Consider the following 14,723-nt stretch of genomic DNA (forward strand, 5'->3'; position numbering starts at 1 on the left):
TAATTTTCACCTCGCGGGATTCGTTAACGTGCATTCAACATACGGTACACGGGCATTGCATTTTTACCTCGTCGAACTCCGTCGAAATGTGGCCTCCACGACCGAGATGTGATCCCACAACCTCACTTTCGCAGCGCAACGCCAAAACCACTAATACAACATGGTGGGTCTACAAGCCATCAGGCTCTGGTAATGCTGGACCTTGCTGTTAAAGAACTCCTTTAATCAACCACAAGACGTCGGCTGTAATCGCAAACCAGACCTATGACAGCACCAATGTTAAACTATTTGTTGTCACCAATATGAGTTAAGCACATTTGTTTTAGAACTACACTGTACTATTTCTGTGTCAGTGATTACAGGGGAGTCCTTGTGTATCGTGTTAGACATAAAAGGATTTAAAGAGATGCCTACAGAGACATTGCGAAAGTACGTAGCTGGTATTAGTAGATTGCACCAATGATTGGAACATCTTTTTGGAGCACATGGTATAAGCACATGTAATAAATAATGAACAGTGACACAATACATCCAGCGGTCAGATGCAAGTAGTACTGCTAAACATGACAACAGATCACTCTATTCACCACTGTCGGAGTGGCAAAGTTTAAAGTTCGTTTCCAAAAGCATTGCCTGCCTGGGTTACATGTCGTCATAACCTTCCTATGTTATGAATACGTAAAATTTATAGCAGGCCCATCCCAAAAATTTGGGGACGTCCAAAGCCAGTATATGAAAAAAATTCTTCTGTTTGATTCTACTCTAACCTTATAGTCCACCGATTTCAAGTGACTGGCCCAGCCAGTAATGCAGGTGGCATGCAGCTCTTAACAAGTGGGGCGGCTGGAATAGGAATACTTTATTGCAGCACTGGTGGCCTGAATTCAAAGCCTTTTCATTAAGTAACAAAGCTCAAAAAGAACAGTGCCACAGTTATTTTTGTCTTACTGAGACTTGGCTAATACAGCCCACACCCACAGTGGGTGGTGTGTCAGCATGCAGTGGTGGCCTAGCCAGTTAAGGATTTGGACTAGGAAATAAGTAGTCGTGGTGCATTTTGGAGCAGAAAAATTGGTCCTTTTGGAATAGTTGGAGTAGTACAGCAGTAATGTGTAGCCATTTGGTGCAGCTCATTATTACTGCGCACTCAGTAAATGCTGCTCAACAGCAAAGGAAGACACCAAGGCCAACAGCCAGCAGCAGCCAATTAGTACCACATCAGTATGTTGCAAATACTTTCCTTTGAATAGGTAAGAAACCTTCATAAACAATTGAAAAATTCATGCAGAAACTCCTCTGGGACTTAAGTACGCTTAAGCATTGTACCACTTGCTCATCTCCACGCAGCCGAATGTCGTTATCAACCCCTTTTCAAGGATACGGCAGCCTGTAATGGAAAATTTCAGAAAGACATCCCAGGGAAAGTAAAAGACGTCCAAACGAATGTTACTGAACTTCTTTCCAAAATGGAAGGAACCTCTGGCGTCACAAGGTAATTCACATGCTTAAGGATATCCAGGACAAACTGGAAAGCATAAAATCAGGACAATTGCAACACGAGTTTGGTGGTAGACGACCTAAGTAACAGATTGCGTCACAACAACCTTATCTTTAAAGCAATTATTGAGCAAGACTCAGAGATGTGGCAGGAAAAGGAAGGGCTTGTAACTGAGTTGGTTTCTAAATATTTAGGCATTGCAGCTGGTGAAATTGAACGTGCCCATAGAATAGGACAGAAAATAGAAGGCCATACTTGGCTGATAATTGTGAAATTCCTAAACTTAAAAAAAAAAACACATACTGAAAAATGCATTTAAACTAAAAAAGGTTTGAATCATCTCGTGTGGATTGATAAGGATTTTTCAATGAGGATGCAGTCCATTAGGAAGAAACTCCGAGATTTCGGACGTTTCAAACAAAAGCCCGCTGAAAGGTTCAAACTTCTGTTTGAGAAGCTTCTACTAGACAACACGATTTATCTTTGACCATACCACTAATGAAGTAAGTGCCCTCCCGAAACGTCATGTCCTCGCAAAAACCCAGTGATGTAAAAATGAACGCTGTGATGCATATGTGTCAATTCTAGTGTCAAACTTCCGCAGCGTATTTCGTAAGCAAGATCACCTCCTGTTCTTATCTTGAATCCTGTTAAGTAGATGTTCTAGGCACCGAAACCTGGTTGTCATTCGATATTTTGGATCGTCCTCGTCTCGTCAGCCTTCATTATTTAGAAAACATAAAACTGAATCGAGAGGTGGCGGTGTGTTAATTGCAGTAAAATCTAGTTTGGAAGCTTGCGTTATTGAAACTAATTCCTGCCTCAAAATTTTAAGGGTTGCGCTCTGTCTGCCCACACATTCTACCTCTGTCATTGGAGTCTGCTATCGTCCACTTGATTCATCCCACTACTTTCCGGATCATCTAAACATGTGTAAGTTTTGTCCAGAACAAGTACCCGACATCACCAATATTTCTTGTCGGCGATTTCAACTATCCCAATATTGAATGGCATTGATGCCGACCCCTGTATGGCACAAGAAAAACGTCAATGCCTATGTTTTCCTGACATGCTCTCAACTTTCAAATTGCATCAAATTGTTTCTGTTCCCACTCATGGTGATTCACTCTGACCTCAGTACTAGCCACAGAACCAAATAATGTAACTGAAAATGTATTGGATGGTATCAGTGGCCACAATATCTTGCATTGTGAATTCATAGGTGCCCTGAAAAAACGTGAAAATAGAAAGAAAGTAATATTTGATTACACCCGCGTGTATGTCAGCAGGCTTGTTAGTGACCTTTCCACCTTTTCTGTCGACTTTTTTCAGTCATTTCCTCATTGCAACATAAACACAAACTGGGTACTTCATGATGGGCTTATCACACTTAAAAGCAAAGCATATTCCAAAATTCAAAATAACAGCCTGCACAGAAAGCACTTGGTTTGTGACGCATGCGAAACCTTTATATTGCAGAGCTAAACTATGAGCATCTGTGGAAGATTGGAGGCCCTATCGTGAGCACGCACACTTATGCAGGACCGTAACAACAACAGCCAAAGATAAATTTTTCAACCATGACATTTCAGACATGCTTAGCAATGACACAAAAATTTAGGAAACCCAAATTATCGAACTTGATGGTACCGTTATCTAAGGATGGTAACATTCTTTCTCCGGCACGTGTTGCTATTGAATTCAAGTTTTTTTCATCTGTTTTCACAGATGAGACTGGTGTACCTAGAAGCTTTCAGGCCCCTATTTTGCATTCAAGCATGCACAACATTAATATCGCTTCTGAAGTAGTACAGTCCTGTATCGATTGTCTTCCAACTAACTCTGCTCCTGGTTGTGATGGCATCTGCCCTAAACTTCTGAAGATATCCAAACCTGCAATATGTCGCATTTTAGCCAAGCTTTTTCAGCAATGTATTGACACGGGATGCGTCCCAAATGATTGGAAAGCAGCTTGCATAATTCTCATATTTAAATCTGGTGATTCGTCTAACCCATCAAATTACAGACCAATTTCTTTACCAGCATGTGCTGCAAACTCATCATTTCATCTGCTCTAATGAAGTTTCTTACAGAACAAAACTTTTTCTTTATCAATCGGCATGGACTTTTACACGATTGATTATCTTTTTTATCGAATCAATGTAATATCTGTAGACTTTGCGAAGGCTTTTGGCAAGGTTCCTCAATTGTGGCTTATTCATAAACTGACAGATCTTAACATACATGTGAGAATAACTAGGTGGACTACCAACTTTTTAACTAACCGGTAGCAATCAGTTTTCATCAATGACCATTTGTCTCCATTAAATCATGTCAAATCTGGAGTACCGCAAGGTTCCATGCTCAGGCCTATTTTGTTTTTAGATTATATTAACGATATTAGTAATGGTAGGCGTTTATGATCATAGACTATTTGCTGATGATTGCGTGATCTAGTAACCCTGAGGATACCTGCTACCTTCTATCTTACCTAGACAATCTCTGTAAGTGGGGCAGTAAGCAAGCGGAAATCAACATTAATATTACAAAAGCTATCAGATTCAGGACTACAGCTAAACCCGTGTTATGTAATTACAAAATTATAAAACATGCCCGTAGCCTTGGTATTCACAATATCTGGGTGTTCATTTGTCATTCAATCTGTCATGGAACATTTGCGTAGATGTGATTTTCACTAGAATGTTTTAGTTTAGTGTCTTTACAGTTCTCCCCGCTCCAAGTTGCCCCGCTTAGCCACATGGTGGAGTGGTGGGTGATTGTACGTTTTAGTTGTATGTCTAGCCTAGCGGAGCAGAGGGATGGATGGATAGGTGCTACGAGTGTCCCCTTTGGAAAGAGGTGTGGGTTGCGCCATGAAGCTCTTGTATTGCCTAATGTTCGACGTATGTTAACAAAGAAAAAAAAACCCACGATGACTTCCCATAACCAAACTTTCTGAACTTTGTCTTTGCAAGCCTCTGTTGTTTGTCGTTTCCCTACTTTTACTCCACCAATCTTCCATTCGCTGCTTACCAATCTTTACTGCATACATTTTTACTTTCCCCCTGCTCTTGCTGAACCCAAGGGCTTCAAGCAGGCCAATGGTGTGTGTGTGTGTGTGAAAACTTTTATTGTAATGAGGTCCAGAGGCTTGACTTCTCAAGCCAAGGCGGGCCGCTCCCACGTTGGCACTGTCAGGCCAAGCCTTTCAGCGACATCATGGGCCCCCTGGACTGCCCTTAGTTGGTCCTGAAACAATGCGCTTTGTATCCTTCTCTCCCACTGTGTCCATTCTTCAACGAGGTTGGGGAGAGTCGCAGGACACCCCGCCAGCATAGGTCTGATTCCAATGATGCCATTACAATCATTGCAGTCCATCTTAATCTCCCTCTCTGGATATATTTTATTAATGGTGTATAGGCCAGTGGTGCCTAAATCTACTGTTGGGGAGATATTTCACATTCTAGTAAAGCATGCTCTATTGTTTCCCTAGCTTTACCGCAGCAAGCACATGCTTCTTCCTTCTTATATCTTGCTGTATAAGTGCGTGTTCTAAGGCATCCTGAGCTCATTTCAGAAAGTAATAAACTTCCCTTTGAGTTATAATAGATTGTTTCTTTCCCGATATCGTTATTTCCTCTTCAGTAGTTACTCGTAGCAGGTTTATTTTCCATTGCCGCCACCCACGAGATTATCTCGGCTTCTCTGGCTTTCCACTTGATGTTCCTTTCGTATTTGCAGTGCCTTCTGGCCGAATTCAGGGTAATGAAACAAAATAAAAGCACCTATAAGTAAAACTTTTATAAGTAAAACGAATACATATAGCTTATTTGTCCATAAAGCATCTAAACATGAACTTGTAATGTGTTACCGGTCCATTTTATCCAGTGGAAAATAAAGCCCCATCTTGGGGAATGCCACGTGATAGCCAGCGAGCTTGCATTTTGCATACAATCTGATCCTTTCTGATGCTAACATGCTGCACAGCGTGCATCACATACTCCCGTGCTGCGAGGTTTTCAAATGGGTCAGCATGCGCACCTTCTAGCAGACATAAGTCTTCGTCTGTGCAAATCTATCTTGTAAAGAGCAAGGCAGGCAAGGTGCCTCGATGCACAAGCCAGAGTGGGTGTGTGCATCGACCACCTTGCTAGGAAAAAATGGCAGCAACCTTCTGTTCAGGCAGCTTGTAAGCGGACCGTGTTTCTGACTCCGCCAGCCCGCTTGCAGCTAAGCGGAGGGCGCATGTGCATTCGCACATCCGCTCCGCTCAGCTGCTTAGCAGAGTGTAAAAACGGCAAACTCTACTAAAGCAATCACATCTCTTGGCTTCATAAGGCACTATTTGCACTCGGCTAACTCCAAGACAAAATTTCTCGCTTACTTAATTGACTCTGACTCTAGTTTGTGTCTTAATTACTTAATTGACGCTGACTCTAGTTTGTGTCGAGGCCTACCTCGAGCATAAACTCGAGTCTTTTGCAAAATAAGGTTGCTCGCTTCATCACAAGAAACTACTTGCATACATCTAGAGTTACGGAAATCAAATATTAAATTAATTTAGCTCCTCTCAATATACGCAGGCTTCTGACACTATTGTCCTTCTTTCATTTACTCCAACCGGTTATCCCACGTTACTCTAAATATCAGACTAGCTTGTGACGTGTGTCTTGACGGCTTGATCACCAACCTAAAATCGCACCCATCTTCGCCCACACTAATCTGTTTTTCCACTCACCTCTCCTCCTCGCTATCTGACACGACTCATTTGTACATAATTTGAAGTTGTTCCTAGAAATCTGAACTACCTCTTACCTTGCTGTTCTGTTCCAGTTGCATTTCTTGATGTTCTTATTTAATATGCAATTTTGCTTTCCTGTTTAGTAATCTATACTTAAATTTTTTTCCATTGTTTTGTAATGTGAAACAGCTCATTGTGATAAGTATTTTAGGAACCTTGACCCTTGTCATTTCTATGTTTTTTTCACACATTGTATATACCCTGTAATAAGTCATTTTTTTGCACTAATTCATGTTGTTCCAATTCACATTTCTTGTTTAGTTGTGTACTTTTGGTATTTGTTGCTCCTTTCATTGTAATCCCTGTAAGAGTTGGTGTCTGCCATGAAAAGGGTACCTGGCCCATACCATTGTTCGACTCATTCATGCTAAGGATGTTGTTGAAGGGAGGAACTTGTTCTCATTAAGAATGAGGAGTAGGGGATTTATTTACAATATCTACATGAAGGGTGGAGAACATTACATCTGATCAGTCTAGCATGACTGAGATGCACACTGAACAGCCGAAAATGTCTGCTTAAACACTCTCTGTCCTTACTAGATCCCTAGGCCAGGAAAAGCTGCCATCCAACCTTCATCCAACCAAAGCGTCCAAAGTCGTCGAAGTACCCGCCTTTGAGGGCGAAGGTTCACACACTCTCTTGCACTTTTGTTTTACTGAACACACCAAAATAAGTGGGGCCTCATAGACAGGTGTTGTCACGCTTGACTCAAGCTGGCACGTCTTGGTTCCTGAGCTGACTCTGCAGTTAGCTGCTGAATCTGTCATGACTGTGACTTTTACCAGAGTACATGGGGGAACGCCATAGAACAAACATTTCCAGGAGTTTTCTTGCTCCGATTGGTCCCTGAAGGTGACAGCGAACCAGCTAACAATCCTGTCCGTCAAACGTGTCTAGCCTTACTGGCTCCGAAGGGGGCATGTTGTTGGCTTCACGAAGCGATTCATTGCAGCGAAGCCAGAAGGTCACTATCCCCGCTAGCCAATCGTAACATCCCCCACCCCTATGCCTCCTGGGCTCTTTAGAGTACTTGAACAAAAAAAAGTGTTATGGAAGTTAATATGACCGGTATAAACAGCAGCGTCGCAGCAACACGGACTGCTGCAGACGGCAGCGCCAGGTGTGCTGATGACGTTCTGATCATTATAAGCTGATATTGCTCTTTAGTGCCTTATCCATCTACGTCAAACCATTATGCGTTGCGTGAACCATATCTTGAACACCGTGTTCTCGTCGCTTTGCCTTGAAGAGCGGGCCCATATCTTGAAAGCGATCTGCGAAAGGGGCAGGGTGCGGTGTGTGCTGAGAGATTGCGAGCGATCTCGTGGTAGCGACAGGCAGAACAAAGGTAAAGCCACTCGCTGCTGCATGCTCTATCTATATTGTGTGCACTTTTCACTTTGTTTAGTGCTTGAAGGCTGTTCACCTCCGCCTTGGGTTGGCCCAGTATTGCACTATCTCTGGGATCGGCCCACATTTTTATCTTGCGTGATGGACGTTTGGTAAGCATAGAGATGCTTACACATTTAAGAAAATTTTAACACCCAGAACCAGCCAATTGGTACCATGCCAGTATGTTGCAAGTACTTTTATTTGAGTAGGTAGAAAGCCTTTGTAAATAGTTAAATAAAACTTTTGTGGGCTAATGAAAGCAGCTGAGTGAAAATTGCCATACAGTTCTGAACCACATGCAAGAATACATGTATGCAATGCAAACTGTGTGCCTTCCAGTGGTCAATGGGTCTTAGCGCATGCCATTGTGCTTGCTATGAATGCTGCTTTTGTCGCCGTACCCTGTTAGCATTGCATATAGTAATTCCTTCGATTGGTGTTGACAGCCAGGACGAAACTTTTACTGAGAGAGGCATGCCTGTTAATCAGATCGTGGTATTGGCATGTAAAAACGCAGATTTGTTTTGTGTTCTTGTTTAGAGACAAACCAAGTGCCCTTGAAATGCTGCATGCAATGCATTGACTTCGGGCAATCCATTGCATTACTGCAAATATTACTCAATATTTGAAAAGTCTAGTAGATGATCCATCTCAAACTGAATTACTTGCACGTTCACTATTTGTTTCCTATATTTAAGTCTCCTTCTCATACCCCTGCTGAAAACGCTGCGTTGCCCTGAAAGCGTGAAAATACCACACCTTTGCGCAGTTCACGTAGCCAGGTTTCAGGCAAGTTGAATAGTAGCTAAATGGTGTAAATGGTGTAGTAGAACCACCATTAAGCATGTGTTGGAAGTCCAGTGCTTAAGTTAGAATAAACCACCCGGTTATCTTTTTCCACAGCTACAGTAAACAAAAGCTGAAGCGGCCTTCAAGTGTTAAGTGTGGAAAAAGATGTTTTGCGGCAATGGCTGTGACCGAAGACAACACAGGTATGTATGTGGTTTTCCAATTCAAGCACAGAGGCCACGACTTTGAACTGGGTCGTGTTTTTCTGTCCAAGTCGGAAAGAGCTGCTATTGCTGGTAAGAAACCGCTTTTGCTCTGCTTTATAATACATAAAGAGTGGTTGTTGAGTTTTCAACACCCCAAATACAAGGCAATACTCATGCCAGACCATGCAGTGAACTTGGAGCACATGTTAGTGCGCTTGAAATTCATGATTTCGACATCATTCGAGGCCACCTTTACTGACTGCAGGGCATTATAGTTAATGACATCATAAACATGTTTATCATTTTGCTAGATTGTATCAATGCCTGAAGAGTTCAGAGAGAGAGAGAAAAAAGGGAACCGTTCTCCTATTTCACAGTGCTAACAACTACCTTGGCACAGCCAGTGGCCTATATTTGACCTATATGGCTATTCTTATTGCAGGCAACGACTTTAGTTATACTTGTTTGCATCATTTCATGTACCAAGCAGGAAGGTGTAGTGCCTCCTGGTGCACTGTAGGCCACGCAGCAGACTGTGGCTTTTTCTCTTTCTGCTTTATTCTTCAGGCTTGCAGTTAACTGGATTGGTATGACTTATGATCCTAGAGGGATTCAATGTCTCAAAATAGCAGTAAGCTGGAATAATTTCCACTTGGGATTACTTAAGGTGCATTGTACATAATTATGTCTGCCATTTTGCCGCAACTGATGTGCAAGTATTACAGACATCGATGAAACTGCGACCTCTCACCACTACTGTAGGTCATCCACAGCAGATGTGCTTTCCATGTGAAACTTTCATCAGCTCAAGTTGTATTTTACTCTACTATATGTAGGGCTCACAAACCATGTGCCGTACTTTCTGGACTATAATTTGAACTGTTGTACAAGTCACCCCCTTTCCCCCTCTTTTCACAACCTTCAAAGAAAAATTATGTGTATATAACTCATTGTATAAGATGCATCTATCTTAACTTTGGTCAGCATCGTGAAATGCGATTGTGCATGTTTATACACTTATCCTAATATGTCGTACTTACCTATTTCAGGGCACTAAACTTCAGTAAAAAAAAAATTTCATGAGCCGCACATTCTAGCAGGTAAAATAAACTGCAAGTACATTGCTGGAGAAAAAGAGTGTCTCATGTTGGTCTTGCATATATAAGTTACACTGTTGTATAATACGCTTGGACGAAAATGAAAAGAATAGTGGCACCTATGGTTTGGAAAATATGGTACCTAAATATTTTGAATGCTCATGAATCAGCTATGTGAATGAAACATGATTGGAACGATCACGATAATTAGGCTTATACCCGTCACACGGCAAACCTAATGTCATTTCCAACAAATGACATTTCTTGCGATTAATGTCATTATTGCAGCACGCTGCCACAAGGCGAAAACTGTCATTTGAAAATGATGACAATGACGATAGTAAAAAAAAAAGACACGCCTCAAACTCACTTTTGTCCAATAATTATTTTCCAATATGCTAAATTCCACTAGAATACGTGATCGTTGCTTTCAAACCGTAGCGTTCGATCACGAACTTGTCGACATTGCCAACGAAGTCGAGTCGAGCTAAGGCAAGCAACAGGGCGAAGAGAATGATACGTGCGTCCGCTACATCTGCTAAAGTGGTAAGAGAAGGGCAGTTGCATGTCATCGCCGTTCTGATGTGCATGCGAGCTTCTAATATCCTCATTCTTGGCGCGTGCCACAGGTAAACACGCGCACGCTTTTATGCCAAGTCAATTGAAGTGGCCGCGGCCGATGCTCCGGTGAGAACCAACACAACTGCTGCAGCGAAAGCTAAAGACGGCTGTCTTTTCACTGGACTGAGAGTAGTTTTCTGTATTTACGCACGTGATGGACTTTAATGTCGTTAAAGCAATAATTAGGTAATAAAATGGGTAGAATAACAGTGATTTTTTGTTAAAACAAAAAAGAAGCATGTACTGTTTGCAAAACACTGGTAAACTTGTGGTGTCGAGGATACACATTCAGTTCCAAACTAATGCAAATGAGTTTGGCGAACTCATTTGTTTGTAAATGTCATATACGAAAATGTCCTTACGTTTTACCGTGTGACACTAAAGAAATGGCATTATCAGCAAATGTCATTCGTTGTAAATGACATTAGATTTGCCGTGTGACAGGGGTATTCAGGGTGCCTACCAACCGGGAAAACTGGGAATTCTCAGGGATTTTGAGTAGTCTGGAAAAGTCAGGGAAAACTCGGGGAATTTGGGCCTCTATCAGGGAAAATTAGCGGCAATTTTATTGAAAGGGTCGAAAGTCGCGGTAATGCTGGCTCGAATAGCAGACAGGAATCGTAATGACTCGTCGTTGGCAGGAGGAGTTGCCAGTGTACAGTCAACGAGCGACTTTCCAGATTCCTGATAATTTGGACGGCTTCGCGGCGCCACCTCGTACCCTATAGTGTCAACGTATCAGAACGTGTGAAATTTCCGACGCAAGAACTCCTTGCCGTCCGATTTTCCGGACGTTTTGCCGCGACCGCAGGTTCGAAACGGCATTAATCAAAGGCACCACCGCTGCCGTTTTCATTACTTCGCCGCCTCGAACCGGCACTCGCACGCAGATCCGCTGGCACCCGTTGCCACCGCTGCGGCAACGCTAGGCCTAGCTGCTTCGACGTTCGCTACGAAGCTTCTTGCCATTGGGTGCCGAACTTTTTATTGAAAAAATTCGCTGCTGTCAGCAATGGCACGGACTCCACCTTTGTGGTCCTTGCGATTGGCTTAGAAACTTGGAAAACACGGTGCGTTGCATAATGCCGGTTCGTGAAAGTCAGCTTCGCCACTGTACAGAAATGTTACTCGGTAAAGCTTACGGAAAAGTATTGCAGTGAAGCATAACAAGCGTGGGAAGGGGCGCCACGGAATACAGTATGTATATCTTAATTATGCACGCGGGCACCCGGCATTTCCTGTCACAGTACGAGCACAGGTATGCCTAATATGTGTACCGACAGGCCTTCAGAGCGTTTTCGAACGTGCCTGTGGCGGTTTGAGCCCCTAAGGGCAGTAAATGACACGCATTTATTTTTTTCCAACTGGCCGATTTTTCGGACGTTTTCGCGGCCCCTAGGGAGCTCGAAAAATCGGTCGTGGACTGTGCAACTGATCAAGATGCTTCAAATGGTTCTTGGGGCGAACGAGTGGCGGAAGGCGGACAAGAACAGAAGTGACCTACGCATTGAGGAATAAATGAGAAAGGAAGCTTGTTGCCGCCGTTTTGAAAGAGCTTGAGCTCAAAAATTAAAGTTTTGGCTGATGCCGAGATGCAGGTGTCCCTCATCCAAACCAAAATACACTCTTTGAAGCAGTGCAACACAACACTCTGGCGTCGTGCGTGGGCTGAGAGTATGTCAAAACTATTGAGGTTGACTTACGAGCTGTTGAGAGAGAATCTCAATTGTGACAGAGTTCAGGCCTCATGCCACTGAGGTTGCTATCAGTTGATAGAAATAGCTCATATTAGAAAATATTGTATGCATCTCCTTTGTATGCATCTCCTTTTTATTCGTATTTGATAATGTCCGACCTTATTTGCAATTGTTTTCGAAGACACTTTATTTGCTGTGCATTTTACTAACCCCTGCCGTCTATTCTCTCTTTGAATAACATAAACACTGCTCCTTAGTATTCAAATTGGATTAAGTTGCTTTTTTTTTTCATGTGCTTACTAGAGAGTGACAGCATCAGGCGATATGGTTTCAGCCCGTGTTGATATAAAACATAGTTCTGCATCACTCAGGGAAATTTGCAGTGGCACTCAGGGAAAACCTGGAAAACTTGGGGAATTTCGAAATGTCAACTTGGTAGACACCCTGGGTATTAGACGTGAACTCGTAAAACAGCTTCAAGTGTCCAGTCAGTACTCTACTTGACTGAAATAATACCTTTAACTCAAAAACCCACATGACTGCATAGCCTTCAAAGCATACATTCACAGGTGTGTCTGCTCCGTAAATATGGATGAACGACTGATAAATCAACTATATAAATAATTGCTGAAAGCTTTGACAGTTTTTATATTGACATTAATCAAATTATGTCCATCAATGCAGTCAGTAACAGTGATGTTTATATTTAAGTTAATCTGGAAATGCTGCACGTTTTCGATTGCCGACTCTGTTTTGCTCTTCTATGGTGGCATGCCACTATGGAAGTGGCAATAACTTCTGCTATGGAATGTAATTGGAAAATGAAGTCCTAACTGAAGGATAGAAATTGTAAATAATGGCAATATTTAGTAAAGGAAATAAAAGTGGAAGACATTTTTGCCGTGGGTAGGATATGAACCACAATCTTCACATGTCCAGTCCAGTGCAATGCTTTCACAATGCTTCAGTAATGTCTTTTGTGCGAACAAGGTTACCAACAGTGAAGGATGAAATTGGCAGCCCAGCTGTAAACTTGGTACACACAATAAATTTCTTCACTTACGTACCTGATAACACTGGTGCAGATAATCCCTATGACGGTTTATCAATGACACCAAACATTGAAACACTTAAATATGTAATCTTGCCTCTTCAAATGTAATGTAACCGTGTAGTGTAATTCAGAAATGTAATTTTGCCTCTTCAGCAGCTGAAGGCTGCATAGCACCATGTCCTTGCAAAGAGCTGGCCTAAAAAGAACAAAAATTGTGACAGCTTGAACTATTTAACACCCACCATTGCAAAAGGTTTTTGTAAGTCAATGTAACTCATTATTCAATTAAAGGAATTCTAAATAATGATATTAAAAAATGTTCATCAGTGCCCATTTGACTTCCTTGCGTGCTCGGTAATAGTTATTTATGCTTCAACTAATATACACTTTTTCTCTACTCTCTCAAGACAAGCTGCGAGAAGGCGTGTCCATTGATGCAGTACTGGATAATGTGCGGTCCAACGTGGATGAGACATTGCACCGCATCAACCTGTTAAGCAAGCAGGGTCTCCGCAACATAATGAGGGATGCCAGAGTCTCAAAGACCGAGCGGCTGCATGATAATGACTATGTGAGCATGCAACTCTGGGTTGAGAGGATGCATAGTGAAAAGGAGAACCTATTGCTCTTCTTTAAACACCAAAAAGTGACATTCTTTTAGAGAAAAAATGAGGACCTTTTGGATGACATATTTTATGCTAGTCATCATGACCACACCACAACAGGAGCTTTTCAAGAGGCTTGGAACTGATCGTGTATGTGTCGATGGAACACATGGAACAGCAGGTGAGCAGTACTATATAAATGCACTAATAATAAAAGCAAAAAAGAGGGAATGCTGTCTGAGAATAATTGCAATAGATATGATGAGTAGTATTCCTTCACACATGATTTTTCTCTTAATTTTTCTCACATTTTTTAATTGATGCAGTTCTCGATTATCAGTAACAGAGAAAGAATGAATTCATCGCTCTGTACACTGGTGATATCATTCCATTGCTACTGTCCACATCGCTACATGCCCTGCATATCCTGTCTGTATTGGCGCCACGCAGTTATGATAGGTCACATAATATAGCTCTTATCACATTTGTCTTGTGGGGATGCGCGACTGTCGCACGTCCCCTGATATGTTGTTTTTCCTGTATAGCTTCCGTCTCCTGCATTGCGGCTTCGCCGCGGGCCCCAGGCCATGCAAACGGCAGGGTTACTTGGGGGCGCAAGGGAGAACACGCTTCCTCTTTGGTTCGGGACGGCAAGCAGCGCGGACGTGCCAGGCGTGCGCCGATCCATGCTTCTGCAAGACCGTCTCGTGAGGCCTTATATGAAAGAGCCACCGTTCGCGTGACCGTACACGCGAACAACCAGGTGTTGGGATCCAGCAAGGGGCGAACATATTCGCTCGCTATCCGGTCACGGTGAGTCGGACTTCCGCGATTTGTCGCGCGCCCATTGGCATGTTTTGTGGATAGCAACTTGGCTAGCAGGCATTGATCAATGAAAGGTGCAATAAATGCCTTTGTGATTGTTTGCACTACTGTATTGTCGTTCCTTTGACCCAAGAGTA

At 42.5% G+C, this 14,723-nt stretch overlaps 1 protein-coding gene and 1 long non-coding RNA gene across 11 annotated transcripts in view; one reads left to right on the forward strand and one right to left on the reverse strand.

Moving 5' to 3' along the window:
- The window catches only part of LOC139055979 (uncharacterized), a 34,912-nt gene extending 20,222 nt beyond the window's left edge, over window positions 1–14,690 (forward strand). Inside the window, exons 3-4 of one of the 2 annotated variants that reach the window (XR_011512066.1) lie at window positions 8,596–13,942; window positions 14,307–14,690. This is a non-coding gene — a long non-coding RNA (uncharacterized lncRNA). Of the gene's footprint in view, window positions 1–8,595 lie in introns of both variants that reach the window. The other variant, XR_011512065.1, reaches the window with a different exon arrangement.
- LOC139055978 (uncharacterized) overlaps window positions 6,709–14,723 on the reverse strand; it is a 45,178-nt gene continuing 37,163 nt past the window's right edge. For all 9 annotated transcript variants that reach the window (XR_011512061.1, XR_011512060.1, XR_011512058.1 and 6 more), the window contains one exon: window positions 6,709–7,574. The gene's annotated coding sequence lies outside the window, so the exon portion shown is untranslated. The remainder of the gene's footprint in view (window positions 7,575–14,723) is intronic.

Source organism: Dermacentor albipictus, chromosome 2, assembly GCF_038994185.2.
Source record: "Dermacentor albipictus isolate Rhodes 1998 colony chromosome 2, USDA_Dalb.pri_finalv2, whole genome shotgun sequence".
Lineage (NCBI taxonomy): Eukaryota > Metazoa > Arthropoda > Arachnida > Ixodida > Ixodidae > Dermacentor > Dermacentor albipictus.